This window comes from Mus musculus, chromosome 10 (genome assembly GCF_000001635.26).
Source record: "Mus musculus strain C57BL/6J chromosome 10, GRCm38.p6 C57BL/6J".
Classification (NCBI taxonomy): domain Eukaryota; kingdom Metazoa; phylum Chordata; class Mammalia; order Rodentia; family Muridae; genus Mus; species Mus musculus.
Genome location: NC_000076.6, coordinates 70,830,525 through 70,845,268, shown reverse-complemented (window position 1 = coordinate 70,845,268; position 14,744 = coordinate 70,830,525). Strand labels below are relative to the sequence as shown.

At 40.8% G+C, this 14,744-nt stretch overlaps 1 long non-coding RNA gene across 1 annotated transcript; it reads right to left on the bottom strand.

Annotated features, from left to right (window-relative positions):
• Positions 1 to 2,326: 2,326 nt before the first annotated feature.
• Positions 2,327 to 14,484, bottom strand: Gm40689. The gene is made up of 3 exons (XR_871817.1): positions 14,418 to 14,484; positions 10,581 to 10,715; positions 2,327 to 2,395 (listed from the first exon to the last, which is right to left on the bottom strand). It is a non-coding gene; the product is annotated as a predicted gene, 40689 (long non-coding RNA).
• Between the last annotated feature and the right edge of the window lie 260 nt (positions 14,485 to 14,744).

Sequence of the window (14,744 nt, the reverse complement as noted above, 5' to 3'; positions counted from 1 at the left end):
CATCTCTCCAGGACCATGGTGTACCCTTTTTGTGGATTGTCACCCAGGACCAACCCATCCATGTTCTTCAAGTGTTTTTATGAGACCGGGGGGGGGGGGGGGGGGAAGGGAGGGCTGTGATTTGATGATTCTAGAAAGAAAAGAGGGAGGCATGGCCATCTTGAAGACACTTGCCCCTGAATGGGGACTTCTGAAGGGCTAGCTTAGTGAAGACTGAGGAGGCCTTAAAAGCCAGCCTGAAGTTGGGAGAGAACCCTGAACCTATCTCTGGTTGGGCTGAAGTGACACAGCCAGACCCATCAACATTCCCCTATATAGCAGACACAGCAAGGGTCTGGAATGCCAATCAGGTGATTTAGCGGGCAATGATACTAGACTCCTTTCCTTTCTTTGCCCAAAAATACAAAATGAAATTATTTTGTCATTTGCTTGCTTTGTTTTTTTTTTTTTTTCCCCTCTCCCTCCTGTCCTCTTGCCAGCAGGGCTTTCTTTCTTTCTATTTCTTCCCTGCTGTTATCAAGATGAATAAAGCTACATATTCCAAGGCCTTCTGTTGACCTTTGGGACTTAAAAGTCTCCCCTGACAGAAAGAAAGTATCTCTGAAATGAATGTGGATCCACGAGAGTACTTCTGGCATGTGGAGGGAACAAATGATGGAGCTCTTTCCAATTCACAGCACCCAGCGGGCAGAAAAGCAGCAATTTGAGATTTCGAAGTGGCTGAGAGTCTTACAAGATAAATGCTGAGGGTTGGCACTCAGAGGTACCAGGTAAGTATAAATTCTGCAGGTCCCGGGGGTCCTGGCTCCCCAGGGCTTCAAAACGAAGGGCAGGCACTGCTTTATTACCATCAGGCTGCAATGGTCTCTCTCTAAAGCAGATGGGAGATTTTTCTCCTTTTGTCTTGGCAAAGAGACCTGTTTTTCACACACATTCATGAGTTCTAGAGAAATGAGTGTTTCTATTTAAATGAAGTAATGACATTTCCCATAGCAAAGACCAATGGCTTGGTAGGAAGGCAGTACCTGTGTGACAAACCACATAGGCAATTTGCCCTTCTTTTTAAAAATAACTGCCTTTTATTATATATGCATTTTATTTATTTGTGTGTTTGTATGTGTGTGTGTGTGTGTGCGTGCATTTGTTTATGTGGGTGAGCATGTGACATGTCCTAATATGGAAGTCAGAAGACAACTTGTAAGAGTCAGGTCTCAGTCCTTCCCAGGTGTGACAGCAGGGGGCTGTACTCACTGAGCTATATCATTAGCCCCCAAGTTTTCCTTCCTGGGATAATCAGGAGTGGCAGCATTAGACTTGAATCAGCACAGAAGACTCCTGATTCATTTCTCTTCATCTGTAAGTGGTGAATTACTCACTGCTTATAAATCAAAGTGAAATCCTCACTAAGGCGTATGAATCTGCAGTTCTCGTCTGACCCCTGCCTAGTCTTCCTCTCCCTTTCTCTACTGCAACAACACACTCTCTCTCCTTTATTTCTACCTAGCGTAGCTCGCTCTGGGGCTATGGGCTCTCCATTTTTGTTTGCCTGGAATTACCCCCTTGGCTTGCAACATTCAGCCATCAAACAGACTCCCTAGACTGCTTACCTTAAAAAGCACCATTTATCTTCCTTACTTCCCTTAGATTATTTTTCCTCTAAGGCCACCATTTACATCTGATGTTGTATTGGTTTCCATGGTAGCCAGTCTCTTTCCACTGTAGCGTAAACTATATGAGAACATGTCCCCTCTCCACCGCTCACCACTCGATCCCTTGCCCCGACTACACTAGTCTCCTGTGCATAAAAGCATGCAGTGGTTACTGATTAGATGGCTCCTGTTTTCTCCATCTTAAATGTAAAATAGAAAGAGGCCCACTTGTGCTATTTGCAAATATTATAAATAATCTATTAAAGAAAATCTCCCAAACTCCCTAGCATTGTATGTAGCATAAACTGTGGTGGGTTGCCAACTGTCACTGTGTTGATACTTGTTTTAACACAGCATATTACTATTTATGATCACTTGGAAGGACAGATCAGAAACCTTGATACAGGGACTCTTAGGTATCAGGGACTCATCTTCTGACCTCTCAAAATACTGTATTTGTGCACCTTCTCTGGGGCTTCTCTGAGGAATTAACACCCATCCGGTCACAGAGGCAGCTACCCAGATAGCCCATCTCCATTATTATAGGTCTTGTTTTTGTTTTTGTTTGTTTTTATTTCCCAATAATACAACTCCATTGACTTCCCTCTTCCAGTGGGGCTCAATAGTATAGCATGTGTTCTGAATTCTTGAGGTCTAAGGCTCAATACTTATTGTTGGGGCCGGCCTACGGCTCTCATGTCCAGGTTCAAGCCTGGGAGGCAGCCTGGAGCTGAAAGAAAAGGAATCTAGGCAGAAGAGAGAGAGAAATGGAGCCAAGACAGTATTCTGATCAAGACTCAAATTTTTAATGGCAGACATGCTTTATAAAGGAGAGGGGAGGCCCGTTACCGCCAAATCATCCTTGGAGCCCAGCTGCAGGTGACCACATGTAGGCTCCAGAATAGCTAGGCAGACTCCCAGCAGGTAGCAGCAGCAGCAGAGGCTGAACAATAGAGTGATCCAGGGAGGCAGGTTCCACCCTAAGTAATCTCCTTAGTGGCATCAAAGTCAAGGTCTGCCTCAGCCTGCTTCAGGCTTGCTGGAGGCTACATATCCTCCCTGTTATTAATATTTTAAAAAAAGGCTGAACTGAGGCATAAAATTTATTTATGCTCCATAGTTTTGCCTGATTTCTTTGGGCCTAGTGAAGAAACCTGTCTCAGTGGGATTCCCTAGCTTTTCTCATGGTAAACCCTTATTTGGTTAAGACTGTCTTAACTGTCTTAGTAAACACTCTACAGACCAGCCCTGAGCTGCAGGCTCTGTCTTTTTTAATGCTTAATTAGTTACTGAATAGGTAACTTCCTTATTGAATTCCTACTGAATTCCAAGTTGTCGGCTTCAAGGTCTTTCTAGGATGTTGGAACACTGGCTAAGGCTTAGCTATATAAGAATTCAAGCTTAAAAGCTACTTATAATAAGATAATACTAAAAGAGAGCACGTGGATCCATACACCAGACTAACTCGGGGATAGGGTAAGAATGTACAGGTTATGAGAACACCAAAGTTCCAGGAGGTGAGTTTCTGTGAAACTCTTTGCCTCGTGAGTGCTCTCAGGCCTCTCAGCCTGCCAAGCAAACTTCACTGGAGTGTGCATAGCATTCCCCCATTCTTATATTTCTGCTGAAGTTCCAGAATGTCCTGCCTCACCATAGCTATAGATCTCAGAAGTGCTTTGAAGATGAATGGAAACACAACGATCTACTAATAAAATAGTGCCAATAATAATAGCAAGTAGGATAATATATTGAACTCAATCCAGGGGATTCAATGCACTTAGGTTATCTTTTAAATCTCTGGCCAATTCATCAATATTCCAAGTGTCCAAGTGACTATTGCTAATATCTGAAATTTCTGCCTTTTTAGCCTTAATATATGCTATGTCCTGCCCTATTGTTAAGATTACTACTTCTAAGACATTAACCTTTACCTCCAATTCTTTACATGACTCTGTGGTGTATTATTAATAAACCACGGCCTCTTGGCATGTACCTCTGTCTAGATTAATATGATTCCAAGATCTGGATGCCCGTCTAGACTGTCCGACCCTCATAGCAAACCTTAATCCCAAATCAGACCAAAAACCACAATATGTACTAAAATGCTTCATGAATGAAGTTTAGTAACTGCCACCTGCACACTGTTGGAGGTGGGGATGCACACCTGCTGCAGTCATGCTGAAGGGCGCTGACTAACTTGCTTGAAAAACAAAGTCAAGACAGTGAAAGGCACAGTACAAAAGCTTCTTTTGGGGAAGTCCAGGTACTCCATTCAATTGCAAATTAGCAAAGATCAGGCTTAGACATAGAGCTCCTAGTGTGGGGGAGGTGACCTTGAGAATCCCAGAAAGGCTGCAATCTTTCTGGGAGAAGAGGCTGTGTTCTAATTTAACTTTGTTAAGTAATTAAGAATATTTTGTTATCTTCCCTGGGATACTCTAATACTGGAATTATTACTAGACCAGTCCAAAATTGAGTTAGAATAACTGGTCACTTGAGGGAAAAAGAAGAATCACTAATATTTCTAAGTCAGATTACACAGTCTCTGATGTTCTTTTTACCATAAGGTTAAAAGCTTGAAGCAAGGAAGCTTCATTTGTCCAAACTGGAAAAATAGCAAGCAAGGATGGGTTGAAAACATGTACCCAAATCAGCTTTCTAGTCACTAAAGTTAGGGCACTGAGTGAACTCACCTGTTTTGTCACACGAATTAGCCATCATGTTTCTGCAGCGTTCTGTGGAGAACCTATGCTTTTCCCTTTCCTAATAAGGTAGCTGTTCAGGATCAAGCCATATGCCAATAAGTAGATCCTTTTAAGATACTATAAGGCATTTATTAAATTCTTTGACATCCAAATTTCAAAATTCTAAAATAAAAGTATGATTTAAATAATGTGCACAGGAATGCACTAAATAATATGCATGGGGATATAATTTCCCCCTTCTTTGTCTTTTAAGAAGCTAAAGTTTTAAAGTTCCACAGTACCTTATCCTTGAGAATTAATAATTTGTTGACAAAACATCTCAAATACTTGACTGTTATAGTCATTATTAATGTAACATGGGCAGTGACTAATTGCACTTTCAATTGTTTCTCTTAAAGAGCAGTTGTAACTAGAAAGCTTGAAAAGTTATTAATAGTCACATGTGTATAATCTATTCAGAAATAAGAGCATTCATTTGCAGCAATTTATCAAGTATAAGTCCTTAAGAATTAACACTATTATGTGGAAACAAGTAGTAACTGAGGACACTAAGAGCAAAGAATTTAACATGCACAATTTCCAAGAATACTAAAATATTATCTTAAAGCATAACTATTTTGAATATATAAAGAACGAGATTATATATCTAATCTATCTTATATTTAGGACCTATATTTAGGACCTATAGACTGCCTGAGATATAAATCCAGCATGGCATTGCTTTAAGATATCCAGGCAATCTAGAACAATTTAATAAAACCAGCCTTCTTAAAAGGACAGCATTTTTTTCTTATGAGTTGTATATGCATAACTAATTGCAAATTTGAGAATTAATAGCATCTGAGGGATGAACAATCTTAAGCAATTGTGAGCTCTGAGATATAATATTGACTATTAATATACAAATTAAGGTTTGATTGTTCAGCATTTTAAAACATCATCCACAGCACACAACTTAATTATCTGTGCTGAAGCAGGGGGAAGCTCAAAAGAATAAGTGTGTGATCCAATTCACATCTACTTATTTCCCATAGAGGGGTTGTTTTTAAACACAATAATTGGGATGCATGCATGCATGAATTTATAGAAGATACAGAAGCATGCATAAAAACAATTTTTAACTTATCTTTGGGATATTGATTGTCAATTTTAGTTAAAATAATGGTATGCAATAGATCAAATATTAATATTCTGTAATAACCAAATTAATTGCTGTTTGGAACAAGGAACAGACACTTAATCAGGTTTTTAAGACACAATTCTTGTTATAGTTATCCCAAACTATATGAATTTATCTTATAATTCTTTGTTAGCACCACAGTGGCTTAATAAGATGTTGAAACTGTGCCTTGAGGTGAATGCCACCTTGGCCTTGCCCTTGAGAGGCATTAGCTAATAAAATACTTTCCACTTAGGAAACAATATACACTGAAATATTCAAACTCTTAGCTCCTTGATTACAGCTCACTAGAAGCAAAACTTTTTACAATTATCAGAATGTAAAGGAAAAAACAAACCTTTAAATCTATAATAACTTTATATGAAGTAGGCAAGTCAAATCGCAATGTCCTGATAAATTCTACAGCCTGATTGACCTTTTATAAACTTTGAATTTAAACTTCATTTGGAACAACATCTGTAAAGGTGCTCTTACAGCTAAAAGGAATTCTCTCCTGAAGGTAGGGATGAGGGAGGTTCTCAGAACTTACCTAGTCACAGTTTGCGAAACAAAGGAGATTTTGCGCCAACTTCCCTGAGGCTGCTCTGAACTTGCATTAACTTGAACATAAGAAAAAATTTTCTAACTCAAGCATTTTGGCCCTCCTGTAATGAGGACAGATTTTAGAACTTTTAAGTTTCTTTGCAATATTAGACTATAACTACAACCTTGGGAAAGCAAAACCCAATTTCAAAACGATTTATCACCTTAAGAATCAACAGTAAAACTTCACTACCACATTGTGAGATTTGGCTGCCAATTTATACCTATGAATGCATGACAGTGCTTTAATGCTTCATTAAGAGACCTTGCTTTAAATCTTATCTTAATCTTACTTTCTAGGATAAGAATCACATTAAATATTATCTCAGCTAGAAGTATCTTAGGAGGCCAAGTTTTTTTTGTTGTTGTTGTTGTTTTGTTTATTTTTTGTTTTGTTTATTTTTTTGTTTTGCCTGCTTATGCCACGTGTTTGAAAAGACTCTTGCCAATTTAAGGCTAACCTTCTGTTACCAATGTAACAATTATTTAATCCTAACCAATAACTTATGAGCTGATTGTGAAGGCATGCAGAGCACATTACCAGAAAAAAAAAATGAAGCAGCTACACTTAGACCAATCAGAGAATATTAATTTCTTCTAGTTATAATTATAAAATAAAAAAGCACTTTGTCATTAGCTAAACACAATAATCACGAATGCAGAGAATTTTCTTAGGGAAAAAAAAAAAAAAACATCTATCAGCTATTTCGCCCCAAAACCATGAGGCTGTAACCCTTTTTTAAAAAAAAAAACAGTTTTTCCAGCAGGGGCCCTCCTGCTGTGCCTGATTCTGGCTAAAGCATGTGGCCACTCTCCTTTGCTTATACCAGCAATCTTTTGTTTTTCAACACAAAACACAGAACATTCAGTCATTCAGACGACTAGACATGAACATACATGAATTGAACATGTGGACAAGACCTTAGACAAAAACACAAAGAGAACTCCTGCCGTAAGGGCTAGAGAGAGAAAGGCAGGGCATCTCCTAAAATTTCTCTCTGCTTCTGAGATATTTTCCTCCCGCCTGATGCAGTTTCCGACTACGGCCAATCCGCCTGATTATTAAATCCAAACCCTTTTCTCTCTCTTACCTAAGAAGCAGCTTCTGGAACCTGCGGCCAACTGCCTTTTACGTTCCTAGATCCTGATACCTCACTGCTGAACCTAAGTGAACCCAGTGCGAGGGTTTAACGCTGTTCCAGCTTAGCTCATACTGCACCTAGCAACCTTTTTGCCCGTTGCTTCTCATGTTCTGGTACGAATTTTCTATCTGTGGAGCTCCCTACCAGCAGTGTTTCTTCCATCGTCCTCTGCTATTCCCAGGTCCCGAGTTGGTTTGCCAAATTGTTGGGGCCGGCCTGCGGCTCTCATGTCCAGGTTCAAGCCTGGGAGGCAGCCTGGAGCTGAAAGAAAAGGAATCTAGGCAGAAGAGAGAGAGAAATGGAGCTAAGACAGTATTCTGATCAAAACTCAAATTTTTAATAGCAGACACGATTTATAAAGGAGAGGGGAGGTCCATTCCCGCCAAATCATCCTTGGAGCCCAGCTGCAGGTGACCACGTGTAGGCTCCAGAATAGCTAGGCGGACTCCCAGCAGGTAGCAGCAGCGACAGAGGCTGAACAATAGAGTGATCCTGGGAGGCAGACTCCACCCTAAGTAATCTCCTTAGTGGCAACAAAGTCAAGGTCTGGCTCAGCCTGCTTCAGGCTTGCTGGAGGCTACAACTTACCATGTTAAAAAGATCAAAAATTAAAGGAATGGACTAAATAAATAAAATACAAGTCACATACACATACACGGTGTGGTGGTTGGAATGAAAAGGCTTCTCCCAACCCCCATAGGCTCATATATGTGAGAGCTTGGTCCCTAGTTAGTGGAATTGCTTGAGAAAGATTAGGAGGTAGAACTTTGGTAGAAAAGGAATGTCACTGGGGGTAGTGGTTGAGGTTTAAAAAGCCCATGTGAGGCTCAGTTTTATTCTCTCTGCCTCTGACTTGAAGATCAGCTTGTAAGCTCTCAGCTACTGCTGCAGCGCCATGCCTGCCTGCTTGCTGCCATGCTCCCTGCCATGATGGTCATGGTCTCACCCTCTGAAGGTGTGAGCAAGCCCCCCATGAAGTGCTTTCTCTTATGAGTCACCTTGGTCAAGGTGTCTCTTCACAGTGATAGAAAAGTAATAAGACTTGGATTTTTTTTTTTAAATACATAGTGGGCATTGGAAGAGAAATGCAGTTTAAAAAAAAAAGAAAGAAAGGAAGGAAGGAAGGAAGAAACGAAGGAAGAAAGAAGCAATAGATTCTGTAATGAAAGAACAAGTGGAATCTTTGAGAAGAAAAATTCCAATAAACTCAGCAAATACTGGTTTGTATCATTGTCTATTAGACCAGGCAAAAGAATGTAAAAATTTAAAGTTGACGAATTATTAAATCTATGGGCTAGTGAGATGGCTTAGAGGTTAAGAGCACTGACTGCTCTTCCAGAGGTCATGAGTTCAAATCCCATCAACCACATTGGGCCTCAACAACCATCCATAATGAGAAACAAAAACCCTATGGGCCAGAACGAATGGGGCCAGAGGAAGCAAACTGATAAAAGAATGTAATAAAATATTGAACTAATGACAGCCTGTAAAAAAATGAATTATTAAATCTAGATTTCAATAAAAGCAAATAATTAGAACAGTAATATTCACAGCATTCATGAACTCTGGGACAGGATTAAGGGACCAAATCCGTGAGTCTATGGTAGAAATGAAGGAATACAGAGTAAAGGCATGAAAGCTAATTCAACAAATTTTAGCAGAAAATTCTCCCTATCTAAAGAAGGAAAAGATCAACCATGAACAGGGGGAGTTTGGAACTCTATGTGGATGTGAGCAGGCAAGAATGTTTCCTCAGTTCTGCAGTCAAGATGCCTGTGGTATGGGACGAAGAAAGAACCGTGAAAGCTGTAAGAGAAGAATTCCAAGTTGGTCCCATAATAGCAGCAGCCTTAATAGAGGCACTAAAGAACAGGAATGTGTGATTGATACATTTGAAACCCTGGAGAAAAAAAAACAAAAAACTACCAATCAAGGTTACTATATCCAGCAAGGTTATCCTTTAAAATCAAAGGATAAATGGAGACCTTGCATGCTATCATAAATTAAAGGAACTTATGGTTCAGAACCAGCACTGCAAATGATACTTAAAGGTATACTATCCCCAGAAGAAGAAAGATAATACATGAATACCAGAGCTCAGGAAAGAACAGCTCTCACTAGAAAATTAGGCAAATAAGAATGAAGAAAGTCAACTGTTACTAACTCAGTAAACCAGGAACCTGTAAGATAGAGAAGGGAGAAATTGGTATATAATATTCAATAATAATTCCAAATGAAAAAAGGCTTGGCATGCCACCTAAAAGACATAGATTAATTGGATGGACTATGAAATGACACTCAATTTTTGCTGTCTGCAAGAAACTCACACCCCTGCCTGGAAAAAACACAAACAGGCTAAAATGAAAGACATAAAAGAGATAAGTCCAAATCTACTCTAAAGCCAAGAATAACCCACAGACCAGACTTCAGGCAAATATTAGCCATAAGGGATAAGGAAAGCCATTACACTTAATAACTTAGAATTAGTCTCTTGTATCATACTAAGAAAAATCCATCAAGAATATAAAAATGATTGTGAATTTACATTTATTGAATGTAAATGCATCCAGTTTCATAGAACAAACCCTACAGGACATAAAAGAAATGGGTCCATAAAGAGGTAAATTTAATATTCTGCACTAATAAATAGGCTGCCTCATTCAAAAGGAAAAAAGTCAACAATGGAACTTCAGCATATGATATACCCCATCTCAAAACACTAAAATAATGATGATAGCAATAACTAATAAACCAAGTAAAGCAAAAAAATAAAAATCCATATATAGTAGATAGGGTATTTATACAAAATACATAATAATCTTTCTAATAACATACAATACAAAACAAATCAAAGATATATTTTCAGAAATAAGTTTTTATGAGTGGCTGCTCTATTATCAGCCAGTATCACTGTCCGCATTTCTAAGTTAGCCTTTTTGCTTTTTACGTATTTTTTATTACATTTTATGTGTGCATGCACATGTGCATGGTTTTTTTTTTTTTTTTTTTTTGCGAACACGCACATAGCAGAGTGGATAGTGGTGCCCAAAGGATAACTTAAGGTAGTCAGTTCTCCCTTCCCACCATGTGGGTTCTGAGCATTGAACTCACTCGGGTCATGAGATGTGGCAGTAAGTGCCTTTAGCTGCTGAGCCCCTTTCTTGTGTTTTTTTAAATGATCAATTCCTTGGTTAGCATGATTGCATCAAAATCATGCTCATTTGGATATTGGTCAAGCATACTTGAGTAGTTCCCATGTAAAGATGTTTGTTCAAATGTAAGGCAATGAAGTTAGATGAAATCATATTGTATAGAGACTCACCTCAGCTGTGGTAAAGAGCCACTCAGGGATAACATTCTAAAGTGTAGAGTGTCAGGCATCTTCCTCTTCTGAAGGAATGCAGTATTTGATAGTAGGTCATGGTTGGAAACACAGCGTGTGTTACATGTTTTCAGACTACACCAAAAAAGCAACAAAAGCAATGTGTAAGTTACTATTTGTATCACTGTGACCGAACAGCCAATAAGAAGCAATTCAAGGGAAGAAGGGTATATTTGAGTTCATGGCTTGAGGATATATGGTCTGCATGATGGGAGGTTGCACCGTGGCTTGAGCACGGCCTGTTTGTTCACATTTGAGTGGTTCTGCAAGCAGAAAAGGGAGTTCTAATACTCAGCTGGCTTTTGCCCTTTTCAGTTAGCCTAGGACCCTGGTAGGCAGGGTAGGTCTCCCCCCTCCTCACTTAAAACTCTCTGGAAAACACCTCAAGCTGATGTACCATATTGATACCCTAGGTGGTTTTTACACCAAAGTTGAAAAATCAAAATTTACTATCACAAGCCAGGAGAACCTTGTCTTTAAGAGTATGAGAATGAATAAGAGCACAGTATAAAGGCATAAATGCATAGGAACGCCATAGTGGATGAAGTCTATTACTTTGTATACTGAATCTTAAAAATTAAATAAAGGGCTATATAATTTCAAAACATCAGAGTGGCAATAGAAAATGCAAGAACTTTTGGACTGAAATTCTAAAGCAGACAACTGACTACCTGTTTTCCCATGACCTCTTAGCAATTTCAAATGTGTGATGATAAATCAGCTTGGGACAGGTATAAGGCCAATAATAGTATTTATTTTAAGGCTGAAGATTTCTGAAGAGTCAAACATTTGGCCCACCAGAGGCTGTGAGTAGGTTGAATAACTTAAAAACAGGGTCAGGAGAGATGTCTTAGTGCTTAACAGAAAATACCAGTCAAGCATTAGCACTTGAAGCCCAGTTCCCAGAGCCTACATACAAAGCCAGGCCTCACCACATGCACACCTGTAGGCCCAGCAAACCACCAGCCTAGATGTGGGTCCATGGGAGACCTTCCTCTAATTACTACACTGAAAAATGACACAGCAACATGCCTAGCATCCTCTTCTCCCTAAGCACATGTAACCTTCCCACATATACATACACACCCACGTACATACACATGCAGCCCCACATACAAATATGTGCATACATAGCACACACACACACACACACACAGACACACACACACACACGCCATACTCCATAAACCACACACACAAAACACCATACACTACATACTATATACACCACACCATACACCACAGACCACATACACACACATATACCATACCAGAAACCACATACACACATACCACACCACAAACTACACACACACACACATACACATATACCACACCACAAACCACTCACATACACACACGTATACCACACCATACACCACAAACCACACACACATCACACCATGCACCACAAACCACACACACACACACACACACACACACACACACACACACACACTAGACAATGAAAACAGTCTAACCGACAGACAAACATTCCTCTCAGTGCTTAAGAAACAATTTTAAAAGTCAGAAGAAGATAATCATAGTCATTAATGTTTTTTTTTTAAAATAATAATGAAAACTAGTTCTTGTATTTTGTTAAAGAGAAATGAACACAGGTGAAAATGTGGATACTGGAAGAGAACAGACTACCAAAGAGATGAGTAAATATTTGCTACAATAAAATAGCACCGCTGTGTACTTGAGATATACACAGAATATATGCGAGTAATAAGGAGAAGGCAGCAGACAGAAGGCTTTAGCCAAGTCAGCACAAAGCCCAGCTGTGAGGTGCTGGCCCAGCTGGAGGCCCTCTCTTGCAAATCAGTGCTGTGCAAAATAAATAGGCACTCACTGTTAGACTAGAGAAGCCACAGGAGGCTTTCCTCGAGGTGGGGCTTTAGTGGAAGAGCAGCCACCACAGACAAGGGCACCGGCCTCTACCCAGAGCAATTCTATCTCCCTAGGAAATAGTTCAGCATTTGGGGGAAGAGGCAGTAAGGGCAATTTGTGTTGACCTTAAAGAAGTGACCAACAGTGTAGACAGAAACAAGTCATGAAGCCAAGGAGGAGGCACACGGATATATGGTTGGTGGAAAATATACCTTTTTTTTCCTTTCTTTCAAACTTTGTTGTTGTTTTGTTACTGAGACAGGGTTTTTCTGCATAGCCCTGGCTGTCCTGGAACTCTCTTTGTAGACCAGGCTGGGCTTGAACTCACAGAGATCCTCCTGCCCCTGCCCCAACCTCCTGAATGCTAGTATAAAAGGTGTGTGCCACCATGCCCAGCTGAACCATACTTTTTTTACATACTAGTGACATGTTCCCCACTTCTGGAGTCATATTGCCTACAGGGTGCAAGATTCAGACAGAAATGCAAAACTCCTTCCCTGTTGCCTTCCTCTCACAGACACTGAGAAGAGGAAGCTGTGGGCTACTCTGGGAAAGCTGAGACTTTCCTATGCATTTATGCCATTATACTGTGTGTGTGTCTGAAATCCAAGGTGAAGACAGTAGGTGGCTAGGTATGGAGCAGATCTAAGTCATCACTGGGGAAGGTAAAGCCTGGGTCATGCTGGGTGTAAGCAAAGCACTAACTAGTAAGACCAGTTCATTGATTAATGGTGACATCACTTTACGGGTTCAATAGAGAGATGTACCTGCTCCCAAGTTTAGGGCCACTTTGGCTCTATTTCTTATACAAAGCATATAGCTTAAAAACAAATGAAACTCTATTTTAAAACACACACACACACAAACATGCATGCACGAGCAAAACAAGCAGATGTGGCCATAATAAGGTGCTGGAACCACGAGCAATACGGTACAGACTCAATGGTAAAGCTGGCAAGTGGTAAACTTGTGTGCTGAGTTATGCAGCTCGGCACAACATCATTCCTCAGATAAGGCCAGGCACCTATGTTTAGGGTTGCTCTCCAAAGGAAGTCAGGCGGAGAGAGGGAAGTCCCGCTAAGAAAGGAGTCCTCCATTTTGCACCAAGTTGGGAGAGCCACCCGGTCATGGGGGACTTCGACCTTAATAGCAGGGTTCTCCAACATAAAAGCCTGATACGTGACCAGAGGCGTCCTAGACTTGAGGAACTCATACATCACTGGTGTGGGTGGGGAATAGTACAACTAACTGTGGAAGCGTTTCAGTAGCCCTGACAAGATCAAGCATATGTCTGTAAAATTGCCTCAACAATATTCTGGATCCTAGGTGTCAGCTTGTTTATGCCTCAAGGCCCAGGTCTTGCCTGGTGTGGCTGAGAAAGTTTTCCTCTAAGATGAATTTAACATTTGGGTCCTTGGCTGTGGTACAGCTTGCCCAGTCGAGCAACGGTGGGCCCCATCAAATCAGGCGATAGCCTTTAGAGTACACGGGAGTCCTCAGGGAGCAAGAGACTCTCCCTTTATCATGCCTTTAGATTCTAGCTGCAACCCTAGGTCTTCCCCAGACTCCATCCTCTCGTAGGTTACACCTGTCATCTTCTACAGCACATCAGCCAGTAGTTTAAATTGGAAATCACGTCCTCACTCCCCTACTGGACTTCTGACTTCAGCATCTTCAGCTTCTCTGGTTGTTGTTTTTCTCCTCATGCCCCTCCCCCTTCTCCCTCTTCCTCCCTCTTCTCCCCGTCCTCCACTGCGCGCGCGTGCGCGCGTGTGTGTGTGTGTGTGTGTGTGTGTGTGTGTGTGTGTGTGTGTGTGTCTCAGTACGTGCACCTACCACTCCCTTTGAAGAAACCTGGTAAGATTTTGGAATGCTGGGAAATACCTCTGTCACACAACCCGCTTCTGATCTAGGAGCCTAGGAGCACACATCTCCGCGAATGACGCTCAGCTCACTCCTCCGTGTGGCTACTGAAATGCGCTGGTTGTCTTTATGTCCTCATCGACCTGAAGCAGATGCATCGAGAGGCTGGAGCCGCCACATCAGCTGTTTTTCTGAATCTCCATCTTACCAGCTGTCTGTCTAGATCTGGGGCTCACCAACCCCTACAATCTACATCTCTCCTTTATGCGCATGTCCTGTTAAGTGGAAGGAATGGGGGGTGGGGTGGGGAACAGAATATTATATTCCACTAGAATATGACTGAAATAA